General features: G+C 43.7%; 1 protein-coding gene across 4 annotated transcripts in view; it reads left to right on the top strand.

The window, feature by feature from the left end:
* NEDD4L (NEDD4 like E3 ubiquitin protein ligase) overlaps nucleotides 1-13,343 on the top strand; it is a 346,027-nt gene that overhangs the window by 147,430 nt on the left and 185,254 nt on the right. The window contains exon 1 of one of the 4 annotated variants that reach the window (XM_086683106.1): nucleotides 1,140-1,164. The exons of the other annotated variants lie outside the window; for them this stretch is intronic. The gene's annotated coding sequence lies outside the window, so the exon portion shown is untranslated. Of the gene's footprint in view, nucleotides 1-1,139; nucleotides 1,165-13,343 lie in introns of those variants that run through there. 4 annotated transcript variants of the gene reach the window in all.

Here is a 13,343-nt window from a genome sequence, read left to right on the forward strand (position 1 = left end):
AGCCAGTACTGGGCCTTGAATGTGAACTATGACTCCTAATTCTTGGCGTAGTAGCTCACCCCCTGCAGAATGGGGTAAAGGCGGTTAGGAGATGCTAGGTGTCGGGGGCATTGTCTCCAGGACTCAGATGACAGGAAGTAGGAACGTACGAAGGTTTGGGTTGCCACCCTAGCGCACAACCAGCCAGTGGATTCCTAGAGACCCACCTCCCAATCATGTTCTCGGGGTGCAGTCATACACATGACCTTGCTTCTGCACCAACACATGTGCTAGTGTCTGACATCGGGTTGTCGATTAGGATGTGCAGGTTGCTTCAACTGGATGTTCACGTCAGGTGGAATCGTGGCCCTTGCTCGGAAGCAGTGCGGATCGCCTGAAGCGAAGGGATGCATTTCCTCGCTGGTTGAAAGACCTTCGGGAACAATTCAGTGGTTCCTACCACCAAACAGTTCCTGTTCTAATGGGGGTTTAATAATAACCTTTTATTTACTAGGATTCGCTGGGGAAAACATTCAGGAACAAAGAGAAAATAATTAAATGCAGAGAATGTTAATTTCTTTTTGGTTTCAAAAAGGACTTCGGGTAGCAACCCAAATAGAAGTCTTTGCTTTAACCAACAGATAAATGATTAGCACATTGGTTGTTTACACATGAGTCAGAGCTTCTAAAATTTGTTCCCATAAGTAGGTTGAGCCTCCTTCTCTGCCTGTTGTCATAGGGTCTAAAAATGGAAACCTGAGTCCAAACCTTTCGAGATCATAAAAATAATTCTGAATTAGTAGAGCATAAATGAATGTGATTTTATCTGAGTGTCCTTTTCAGTTTCCCCAGGCCAGATTGGGACCTTGTAAGCCTTCTAGAGTTCCCTGTAGTGGGGATTAAGGAAACAGGAGCAGTTTTGCTTCTGGCCTCAGACACTTTTCTAATTAGGTCAGAGCCACTCACACTGGGATACGCAGACCCTCTTTCTGTCCCTTTGGCATCGATTTTTAAGATTTGCTGTCTGAGACAATCACACGGACGAGGTTGCTGCTTACATGATACATTGCTGAACCTGGAAACGGCGTGGGTTCTGGATGATGAGTTCTTCTATTACCTGGGAAGGTTTACATCAGCCCGACCTAAAGATGCATCTCAAAGGCATCAGGCCACGTTCTTGGATTGGTAAGTTCACTGTTGTGACATAAGAGCCCATTTTTGTTGGTGCAGTATCTGTGGGGCTCTGGATTTGAAACACTGTTCTGATTACAGATAAAAATTTTAGTATTAGGCTGAATGTACAGTGACTGCAGCATTTATTCTGGTGGAAATTTATTTTTAAGTTTGTTTATTTTGAGAGGGAGGGGGAGGGAGAGCATGAGCAAGGGAGGGGCAGAGAGAGAGGGAGAGAGAATCCCAAACAGGCTCTACACTGTCAACGCAGAGCCTCATGCGGGGCTTGATCCCATGAACTGTGCAATCATGACCTGAGCTGAGATCAAGAGTCGGATGCCTGGGGCGCCAGGGTGGCTCAGTCGGTTGGGTGTCCAACTTCGGCTCAGGTCATGATCTCACGACTCGTGGATTGGAGCCCTGTGTCAGGCTCTGTGCTAACAGCTCAGAGCCTGGAGCCTGCTTTGGATTTTGTCTCTGTCTCTGTCTCTCTCTCTGTCTCTGTCTCTCTCTCTCTCTGTGCACCTCTTCCACTCGTGCTGTGTCTGTCTGTCTCTCCCCCAAAGAAATGAATAAACGTTAAAAAAAAATTTTTTTTAAGTCGATGCTTAACCAACTGAGCCACGCAGGTGCCCCTTTTCTGGTGGTAATTTTGTAACCTGTATATGAATCCAGTCATTTTCCCAAAATGTGACATGCAGGGTGAAAACCTGACAACACAATAAGAGAATTTTGTTTAAACCGGGCCTGTACTAATGAAATAGGGACGACTTTTCCTCCTGTCCTGCTGGTTTACTAATCTCCTGCTCTTAGCATGCCCACTTAGTTCCATTGCTCACTTGCATCATGGCTCTTAAATTTTCGTTTCAGGTGTTTTTCTTTATTTTAAAAGAAAGTCGAAATAGTGTAGATCACCTAGAAAGGGAATATCCCCTAGAATGGGAAAGCTACCTTTATTAAAGCAGATTAGGGGCGTCTGGGTGGCTCAGTGGGTTAAGCATCCGACTTCGGCTCAGGTCACGATCCCGCGGTCCGTGGGTTCGAGCCTTGCATCGGGCTCTGGGCTGACAGCTCAGAGCCTGGAGCCTGCTTCGGATCCTGTGTCTCCTTCTCTCTCTCTGCCCCTCCCCCACTTGCACTCTGTCTCTCTCTCAAAAATAAACATTAAAAAAAAATTTTAAAGCAGATGAAAAATAGTGGGGTATGCATCATAAGAACTTAGAAAAAGAACAACTAAGCAAACAAAAAGCTGGGGAGGAGGAATGATGAAATAACAAAGGTAAAAGTTAAAATTAATAAAGCAGAAAACAAATGTTGAAGGGTAAATAAATCCCGTAGCTGGTTACGGGCCTCATTACCCCGAGAAAAAAGGGAGAGCAAACACAGGTGACGGGAATGAGGGATACGGAGGAAGGAACAGGCTCTAGGAAATGCTTACCTGTAGTCAGTCCTCTGGCAACACATTTGAAAAACACAGGGTTGATTTCTTAGTAAAATGCAAAGGACCAAAATTGATCCAAAAAGCATGGAAAACTTGACAAAGCCGATTAGTATAGGAGAGATTATATATGTGATTGACAATTACGATTGGAAAAAGTCACCAGGGCGCCACGATTTGCCAGCTGAGTCTTATCTAACCTTTACAAAACAGAAAATGTGTTATTTCTACTCTTAGGGGATGCAGCAAATATGAAAAGGTTTGTAGTTCATTTTAGAAAACCAGCATAATTTTAATACCTGACAAATTTTAAAGAAGAAAAGTATAGACCAATATTATTTATGAACGTAAATGCATGGGGCCCCTGGGTGGCTCAGTCTGTTAAGCTGATTTCAGCCCAGGTCGTGATCTTGCAGTTGTGGGATCGAGCCCCAAATCAGGCTCTGCACTGAGTGTGGAATCTGCTTGGGATTCTGTCTCTCCCTCGCTCTCTCTGCCCCTCCCCTGCTTACACGCTCGCTCTCGCTCTCAAACGTTTTTTAAAAAAAGTAAATGCAAAAATTCAAAATAATTCATCAGCAGACTTTTGAGTGCATCAAAAGGCTAACGCATTATGATCAATAGTTTATTCCAGTGACACTAGGGTGATTATTAGGAACTTTGATCACCATCATCCATTATTGTACCTCAACATAGTAAAGCAGAAAAGACCAGCTCAAGAGAGACTAAAAGCCATATTGATCAAGTTAAGCAGCCATTTTTAATATAACACAATCTAAAGAAACAAAATAGGAATAAAAACAAATTACTTAAACATAAAACGGCTATATATTACAATATTAACAAAAACACCTCAATAGTAAATGTTTTCCTGAAATGGCAAAACACTAAAACTATTTCAATTGTAATTAAGAATTTTAAAACGATGTCTGCCTTTATAATTATTTATCATTGTCGTAGAGGTTCTACTGAATGTAGTAAGACAGTGAAATGTTTGTATGTCTAGAAAATTTAGAAATCTCCAGGTTAAAGAAATGTATATGTATACACATAAAATCAATAGGAAAAATTGTCAAGGTAGCTGGATAAAAAAAAAAAATCTAGAAATGATCATTTCTGTTTTGAAAAGGAGCACCTAGAAATGGAAGTTTACATATTCCCTTTTTCAACAGCAGCAAATGACCTAGGAAAACACTGAACAAGCATGGGACTTGTATCCTTTTTAGTGAAGACTATGAAATAAAAATATGTAACATATATATACCTATTATTCCAAAATTAATACATTTATTGCAATTCCACTGAGAATTTCCAAAGCAGTGGGGTTTTTTTTTTTCCTTTTTCTTTTTGAACTGAATGAAATAATCTTGAAATTGATGTAGAAGAATAAATGCCTAAGACTTGAGAAGAGCTCAGACAGATGTAGCAAAGAAAACCAGTGAGGGTAAACTTGACTGAGAAGTGACCGTGATGTACTGAGAAGGCCTTTTGACCAAATCAGTGTGGTATTGATAAAGAATTACGTAAATAGTTCAATGGAACAGAATAGGGAATCCAAGGCTATGTTCCATTAAGTAGGAGAACTTAATATGTAATAATGTTGAGAAAAGAATATATTATTTAGTGGGTAATGTTAGTATACTGATGCACTCTTTAGGGTGGCAAGGTAGGTAGATGTCTATCTTAAATATAATCAGAAATACCAGAATCTTAAAAAATTTACAAGCAGTTCAAATTTAGAAGAAAATTTAAGAATCCACTTACATAGTCTTGGGGCGAGAGAGAACTTCTTAAGCACGATTTGATATTCTCAAGCCTGACACATGGGGGAGGGATATTTATCATATGTATGGCAAAAAAAGGGGTCACTGTCTATAATACCAGTAACTTACAAATTGGTAAGAAAAGCATAACTCAGGAAAAATGGACCAAGAACATGCAATTCATAGAAAGCAAACCTTTGAAAAATAACGCACATTTGCTAGGGAAGTGCAGATTAAAACAACAATGAGCCATTCCTTTAAACCCATGAGATGGGTAAAAATAGAGGAGACTAACACTTGTTGCTAGCAAGGAGATGTGAATTACCCTGCTTTATTTGGAAAGCAGACTGGCAATGCATATTAAGCTAACAATTAATATACCTTTCTAAGCCTCTTTCCCAGATGTCTGTCTCCTAGAAATAAAAGTGTACACAAAGTCGTATGTATAAGGATGTTCATTGTACCATCGTAGCGGCAAAATACTGAAAATACAAATGTTCCTCACTTGAAAAGCGGCTGGCTTCTGGGACATTTGTACCCCATGGCTCCGTATGCAGCCACTAAGCAGAAAAGACTTGGAGCTCTATGACTGTTGGCTTTTGATGGGGGGAGGAGGCGTTCCTATGAGAAATTGGTGAAGAAGGTTCAGAAAGTATGTAATACCCAGTTGTGATGCGATGACCAGGTCTCTGTATGTTTGCCCCAATGTATGACTGGGGGAGCACAGAGAAGCAGGCGAAAACCCTGGTTGTCCGAGTTAAGAGAGGGGAGTGGAGGTTGATAAGGGTGGCGGGAGGGGTGGGGAGAGAAGGGATTTCCATGCCGGCTCACGTGTAAAAACCCACCCTTGGTTAAGTGTCCACCACATTCCGTTTTGTTCCCCCGAGGGAGGAACCTGCATAGTGCTTTGCTTTAAGTTAAAAATCCCGGTTGCTTCTTTAGATCTTTTTCTTTCTCCTTACCCGTCTAGGGTGGTTTTGACACCGGATACGCTGTCGGATTTGATGAGAATATTACCTGTGCATATTTATAATTCTTCCACTTCCAGCACCGCCTGCTCCTTTTGCGTACGTGTGCCCTCTTTCACAGGGCAGGTTTTTTTCACCTTTGGGGGATTCTTTGTTGTCTGCCGGCCTTTGTCCTTGGGACTCCTGTTTGCTCCTTTCTCATCAGAGTGGCCTGTCACTACTGTTTGTCAGGTTGACTACTGTATGTTCGTCCTGGTCATCTTCTACTTGGATTTCTTCTAGTCTCAGGAGTGCTGCTGCCTTTACCTGCAGGGGAAATGAGGCGTCCTGATTGGTCATCCCGATTGCTGCCCCCCGGGTCTCTCCAGCCCCTTCCATCATTTGACTGGGGCCTTTCTGGCACCCGGAGAACACCTCCACCCGTACATACAGTGATGGGCTCTGCCCATCCAACCCACCCCATTTCTGTTCAAGTGATGCATCTTTCCTACTCCCCTAGGACCCATAAGGTATGTGATATTCGGTCTGTATGGAAGAAGGATGGTGGAAATGTGCGCTCAGGGGGCATCTAAATATAAACTTCTGTTATCTCTCAGCCTTAGGTTTCTTACCTGCAGAGCAGGGATAATAAATCATAGTACCTGTCTCCAAGGGGCAGAGTGGGGAGCAAAGTAAGTGATGGTCTCCAGACTTTAGAACAGCGCCTGTCGTATAGCAAGAGTTCCATGAAAGTCCTTTGCTGTTTTCAAAAATGGTTTTTGAACCAGATAAACCAGATTGCGACATGGTTTTTCTTCCCAGTTGTTAGGTCGGGATGTCTTCTGACACCATTTGGACACCGTGTTTTAAAAACTCTTCCGGTGTTTGTATCTATGTGTTGGTGTTTCTGTAGTTAAATTGCCACATTTGACTTCCTGGATGAAAGGACATCACTTTTTTTTTTTTTAATTTTTTTTTTTTTTTAATGTTTATTTATTTTTGAGACAGAGAGACAGAGCATGAACGGGGGAGGGGCAGAGAGAGAGGGAGACACAGAATCGGAAGCAGGCTCCAGGCTCTGAGCCATCAGCCCAGAGCCCGACGCGGGGCTCGAACTCACGGACTGCGAGATCGTGACCTGAGCTGAAGTCGGACGCTTAACCGACTGCGCCACCCAGGCGCCCCGAAAGGACATCACTTAAATGATGTTCAGAGATACCGGGGAATTACCCTCCTAGATATTACACTGGTTCCCCCTGGCACCAATCGTTGCCGCCCTCAGTAGTCCTCTGTTTCATCCGTCCTTTAGTCTTGGCTCTTAGGAAGGTAAAAGTGTCTCATTTCACGTCTTCAATCCGTGAGGTTGAGTATCTCTTCATATATTTGTTTTGCTTCTTTTACAAGGGCTACTGTGCATCCTTTGTCCATTTTCCTTTCGGTTGGTAATTTTTCACTGCTTTGTAAGAGTTCTTGGAAATAGGGTTTCTCTCATTTGATTTATTGTGTATTTTGTATAGAAGCTTTCAATTTTAACGTTGTGTTTTTGAATATGTCTTTCCTGGGGTGTCTTAGAAAGCTAATAACTATGCATTGCATTATATCTTCATGTTAAAAATGAGATTTCCCCTCTACTTGTGAAAGCTTGTACATACACAGTTTTCTAAATCTGAAAAACAATTGTGAAAAATTAGAAGGCAAAAGCTACCAGCCAGAGAAAGAACGTCATTCTTAATATTTTGGTGTTTTCCTTTTACTTGCCTTTAGTAGAGAATGTGTATTCATGGGCTGGATGTGTGAGGGATAAAGAGAAGAGTTGCATTGAGGAAAATCATGGCTCGAACAGCCAGCTGGCTTGTGGCCACTGAGATGGGGAACAGGTGCAGAGGCAGACTCAGAAGCTGGAGTCAGCTCTTGTCAACCTTCAGGTGAAGATGTGAAGATGATGGCAAGTGAGAACTTGAGGGTCAAGTGCTGGCTGGGTAGGACTTCGGGTGGCCGTGGCATTTAGGTGCTCTCTGCAGCCAAAGGGACCGGACAGGATTGTGAAGGTTGAGGCATTTCTTCAATGTGAAAATGTTCAGGATCCTGAGTAACTGCTCTCAAATAATGAATGTTCGGAACCACAGCCATTTCATGAGTCAGGGAACTGTCTCTAAGCTGTCGGGTTATAAATGCTTGAGGATACCAATCAGTCGTTGGGTGTTGGCTAGTGCCTTGAGCGGAGTAGAGATTCACCGTATAATGTTTACTGACTGATAGTTATAACTAAGATTCAAGATACCTTTCCCCTTCTTAAGGAGATAATTTTCTTTTCAGATGTTGCGATAAAGTCACTAGTGACTCGGTTGTATTAACCCGTGAAATATGTAAATTATACATTGTCTCCTTTTGTAGCATCGGGAGAAAAAGCTAGTCCAAGTTAGGCAGATTTACGACCTTATGGGGAAATTCAAGACTGTGTCATAATCCCCAAACCTTGCCTGCATTATGTAAAGATTTTTTCCTGTGTCATCTCATCTTTGTTTCGTTCAATGTATTCCTCCCCCTCCAAGTGTCCCAGTTCCCCCCCCCCCCCCCCCGCTCCTGTAGCTGATTTGGAACAAAACAGAGAAACTTGGGTTTTCTTCACCCCAGCATTTGTATTCTTCATTTGGTTACACATTGTTTTAAAATAAATGATAATACATTCTCAGCAATTAAAATTCTTTTTTCCTGGTTCTAAAAGAATTAGACATTGGGAAAGAAACTATAAAACTGATCCACCTGTAAACAAATAAGCAGAGAGAGAGAGAGAATTAGTTGCCATTTTTTTTCTTCTAGTCCTTTGGCTTTATTTATATATGTACATGGACATTATTTATTTGGAATAGTGCTATAATATTGTTTGGAATGGTGCTTTTAAACCAATATTTTAAGGTGAACATTTTATTGTAATACTGTTTTTAGAAAGATGACTTTTGAAGGCTGCAGAGCATGGGCAGATTCACAGTGGCTTTTGAGGGAAAAAAAATCAAGATCTCAGTAAGTGGCAAGTCCTGCTAAGATTAAAACCAAAAACAAAAGCACTGAGAAGCCTTTGGAATCCTACTCTGAGGTTTAAATTTTGTGTTCATAATAAGATCTTGTTTTGAATGAAATCGGCCATCACACTTTTCTTATTCCCTTTGATTACATTGATTTAAAATGTACCTTCTGTGGGGGCGCCTGGGTGGCGCAGTCGGTTAAGCGTCCGACTTCAGCCAGGTCACGATCTCGCGGTCCGTGAGTTCGAGCCCCGCGTTGGGCTCTGGGCTGATGGCTCAGAGCCTGGAGCCTGTTTCCGATTCTGTGTCTCCCTCTCTCTCTGCCCCTCCCCCGTTCATGCTCTGTCTCTCTCTGTCCCAAAAATAAATAAATGTTGAAAAAAAAAATTAAAAAAAATAAATAAATGTACCTTCTGTGTACTTCCTCTGCTTTCCATGGGAACATACTGATCCATTGTGACCCTTTATGGTGTTTCGTAAGATCCCGCCTTACAGATCATCCCAGTCTTCTAAGTGTAGTAAACCATACCGGACAACTTTTTTTGGTAATATGTCAGAATTGCTGGGAGCCATAAAAATGTACATTTAATCATAAGCAATGCAGAATAAAGAATTGCCATGAACTGTAAACATTATTTTCGAAATTTAAATTTGGAACAAAAGGTCCCCAAAGGATATGAGTGAGACTAGAAGCGGCGTTTCCTATTGACAGACTTCTGGTAGACCCGCCCCCCTGGTCATTCACAGGCTTCCCTCCCGTGGCCTTTCCTTGTCAGGAAGTACGTGGGGAAATACCAGGAAAGACTACTATCCCTTCCACTCCCTTTGCTAACTGCGTGTTGTCCACACTGTGGAACTGAATTATCTGTCTTAACACCAACAGCTTCCTGTTCACCAAATCCAGACACCTACGTTCGCTTAGCACCCTCTTCTTCAACCTTTATGTAGCCCTTGACCCTTAACTCTCTTGGCTCCTGGCTGTCCTTTCCTCTCTGACCACTCCTTTTGTTATGTCTTCTCCACGACTCTAATTATTGCCTTATGATTTACTTTTCCCTTGCAAGTCTCATAGTTGCCTTAATGGCAGTTGGTGCTGTTGCCTTAATGGAGATTAAAACTCACAAGCTATAAAAATGTATACATGTAAATATGTCAAACTAAAAAATCGGACTATATTATACATAGCTTTATAGCTTCTGTTTCTTAAAATTAAATTTTGATTGTTTTCTCAGGTTGAAAAGTATTTTTTGAGGATGTGAACACACAGGTGTCTGTAATTTGTTTTCTCTGCGGTTGGTCATTTAAGGTTGTAGTTTTTAGTTTAATGAAGGTACAGTATTGCTTCACTATATCCCTGATTATTTCCCTTGGAAAGATTCCTTGGATTGGGATTATTAAATCAAGGGGATGAGTGTATTTAGTCTTCTAGATTGTCTGTAGGATCTTGAACTCCTTCTCAGCGAGATCCTCTTCTGAGGCTTTCTTCATCTGTATTTATTCTGCAGCAGATTCCTTGTTTCTAGTTTCTGTTAACTCTAGGTTACTGTGTCCACTGCTAACCACAGTGGCCTGGGAAACCACAGTCTATGCGTGTCCACCTCCCTTTAGGGATGCCCATTGCATTCATCCAACCAGCCTTCATACCTTCCTCCTCGATCCTCGTGCATGGGGAGGGCGGTGGAACCTGCAGTGTCACCCCTTATGGGGCCACTCTGAGTTTATGGGACTGTCTTCCATCAGACTTTAGAGCTGCTCGATGTGCTCGACTCAGCCCTGCTCTGATCCCTTTTGCTCTCCAGTTGTTCCAGACTTTGAGTATTCTTGACTCTTGAATCTGTGATTCCCTCACTCTCAGCCCCATGACCTGGTCTTCTCCTTTGCGGGGGCCGGGGAGGGGGGTAGATACCGCAAAAAAGCAACCCTCAGAGGGAGAAATACAATAAACTGCTCTTTGCTGTTCCTCACCCCTGCCCTGTCTACAACAGCACTTGTCCTTTATTCTTCTATGGCACCTCCTTTGCCTCCCAGGGGAAACTTAACAGTATCTGGAGATGTTTTGGGTTGTCACACCCAGGAAGAGCTCTGTCTCATGGATGGAGAGAACCAGGGATGCTGCTGAACATCCTACAGTGCACAGAACAGCCCCCACAAAGAAGAATTACCCAACCCCAAGTGTAGCCCAAGTTCAAAAAACCTGCCTTTTGACATACCCGCCGACCTTGGCCACACTCCATCAGTTAGCCAGTGTCTGCATCCTCGTCTCTCTGTGCTACAGCTGCTCTGTAGGGCAGTGGGTTTCCTTTTGGAGATAATAGAGAGATTTGATCATTTCAGGCTATCCTCGGTTAATAGTATAGTGAGAGCGGGGATAGGAACACTGGATTAGGACTGAATGTTTGGGTTGAATCTGTATTAGCATTTATTCCTAGATTGTGGTGCCTCTGTGGTCCCTCCTCTAAACAGAGGGACTTGAACTAAACCTTCCAGCATTTCCTCCGTTGTGAACAATTCTTAATTCACTGCTAAGATGGTTGTCAGTAGATTTAATTGCATTTTAGTGGCGGTTGAGCAGAAGCTGATTTCTGTGGGTTTTGGGGAGAAAGATGTGCAGGTAGGTCCCTTGGTCAATTAGATTAACCATAAACGGAAGTGGCAAAATTGGAGTTGGAAAGGTCATTTTTTTCCCCCCCTTCAGCCAGTATACGGTTTTCTGTGCATTATTCAAGGCAGAGCCTCAGTAGACCGGGAGGGCGTAAAAGTACTAAAATGAAGCGCTTGGCTGAGGGGGAATGGTTATTAGTGAGAAATCTGAGATCTGTCTGCATTTTTTATATTAATAATTTGAATTACGTGATTCTTGAACTGGTGTATGAACTTGCTAAGGCTGCCATAACAAAGTACCACAACAGATGTATTTTCTCACAGTTCAGGGGCCTGAACTTGTGAGAGCAAAGGTGTCAGTGGGTTGGTTTCTCCTGAAGTCCCTCTCCTTGGCCTGCAGGTGGCCATCACTTCCCGTCTCTTCACGTGGTCTTCCCATTATGCACCTATGTCCATATTTTCTCTTGTAAGGACACAGGTCATACTGGACTAGAGGCCCACCCTGAAGATTTCATGGTAGCTCAGTTACTTCTTGGAAGACCCCGTCTCCAAACATAGTCACATGCTGAGGAAATAAGGGTTAGGACTTGAACCTAAGAATGGAGGGTGGGGGCGGGGGGGAGACACGATTCTCAACCCGTAACAGTTGGGTAACATTTGATGAGAAGTTTAGGTACCTTTTATATATGTATATATTTAAGTTTATTCATTTTGAGAGAGACAGTGGGTTGGGGAGGGGCGGGGGGGGGGAGGGAGAGAGAGAGAGAGAGAGAGAGAGAGAGACAGAGAGAGAGAGAGAGAGGGGGAGAGAATGAGAATCCCAAGCAGGCTCCACACTGTCCACGCAGAGCCTGATGTGGGGCTCGAACTCATGAACGGTGAGATTATGACCCAAACCAAAACGAAGACTTGTATACTTAATTGACTGAGCCACCCAGGCCGCCCCTTCCCCTTTTATCTTTTTTTTAAGTTTATTTTTAGTAATCTCTATGCCCAACGTGGGGCTGGGCCCCACGACTCTGAGATCAGGAGTTGCACATTCTTCTAGCTGAGCGAGCCAGGTGCCCCGGTGCCTTTTATCTTTAATGGAACAGGCAAACCGTTGAGTAACTTCTTCAGCTTGCTAAGGTGTATTTTCTTGTACTGTGCTTCTTAGGTTTTTAACCTTCCAGCCGGTGTATAAATGTGAGCCAGCTTATTAATTTTGTAATTTTAGATGTAGTCAGAGATGGAGTTGCTGCTCTTAAATGTGTTACTTGTGTGTCCTCACCTGTTGAATACTAAATGCTTAGGGTATTTCCCCTTGTCGTTTCGAGATTCCTATTAAAAATGGTTTGAACTGTCAGCCTGTGTGCGGAGAGTGTATTTGGGGATGGGGTTTCTGGCAGTAACCTGGTTCACAGGTTCCCCAGCAAGGCTTCGGTGATGCTCCTAACCACGAGAGGTCACGGTCACCGGCTCCCCTGGTGACCTGTCTCGTCCCAGCACCTCCGGGAATCCCAGCCTTAGAGCACCTGTGGGAACCTGAAAGTCTAGTTTAGAGGTTCTTAGCTGACGTGCCAGGAACGCTTCATGAGTGAGCATGCCCCCAGATTGGAGTTAATGTAAAGTTAGCTTTTTGCTACAAGTGGGGACACTTCCTGTCTCAGCCACAACTGCTGGGCTTGTAGAGTGGGTTTCCACTTGGCTTTGGGCACGAGCAAAGAGGCAGAGCTTAGTGCCAGTCGCAAGCCAAAGAAAGAGCACACCTTTTACCTGGTCTCGGGGAGTCCGGTAAGGGCGGTAAACTGTACCCCTCCAGTGGGACCCAGTGCTGAAGAAGTGCCAAGGTGAGCCCCACTGGCCCTCTCTGTGCTTTTGGTCTGTACCTCAAGGACACCCCCGCTGGTTAATCTGAAATTGGGTTTGCACACCAGACATGGTGGATTGGTTTATAGGGTGGTGCTGTCTGTCCTGTGACACCAGATCAACACCTCCTCTCCCCACGCACCTCCCCCCCCCGCCCCCCATCAGTTCTGTTTGGAGTTGTAGTTTGGCTCACAGTTACCTTTGCCCTGGCCTCTTGCCCCTTCAAGACTTTCAGCTTTTTGAGGGCCCAGGTGCTCTCTAGCCTGCCTGGGGTGGAGCCTCGCTCACAGGAACTGGAGAGAAGCCAAGTTTATTGTGCAGGTGAAGAGCAGACCCCTACGGCCGTCTTCCCCAGAAAACCGGGACGCAGCTTTAAAAGAAAAAAAAACAACAGCCCAGCCCAAGTTACAGTGATTAAGAGCACCCTGTGCTCTCCGGTTATTGCCTGTCCTGTTTGGTAAACCGTCAGCCCTTCTTTCCCCCTTTGACCGTTGCCGCTTGGAGATGCGGGGCTGCAGGTAAACTAACGTTACCCGCGCTCTGTGGCTGTTGAAAGGAATTACTGAGCTGG

This window comes from Puma concolor, chromosome D3 (genome assembly GCF_028749965.1).
Source record: "Puma concolor isolate L17-30 chromosome D3, mPumCon1.1.hap2, whole genome shotgun sequence".
Lineage (NCBI taxonomy): Eukaryota > Metazoa > Chordata > Mammalia > Carnivora > Felidae > Puma > Puma concolor.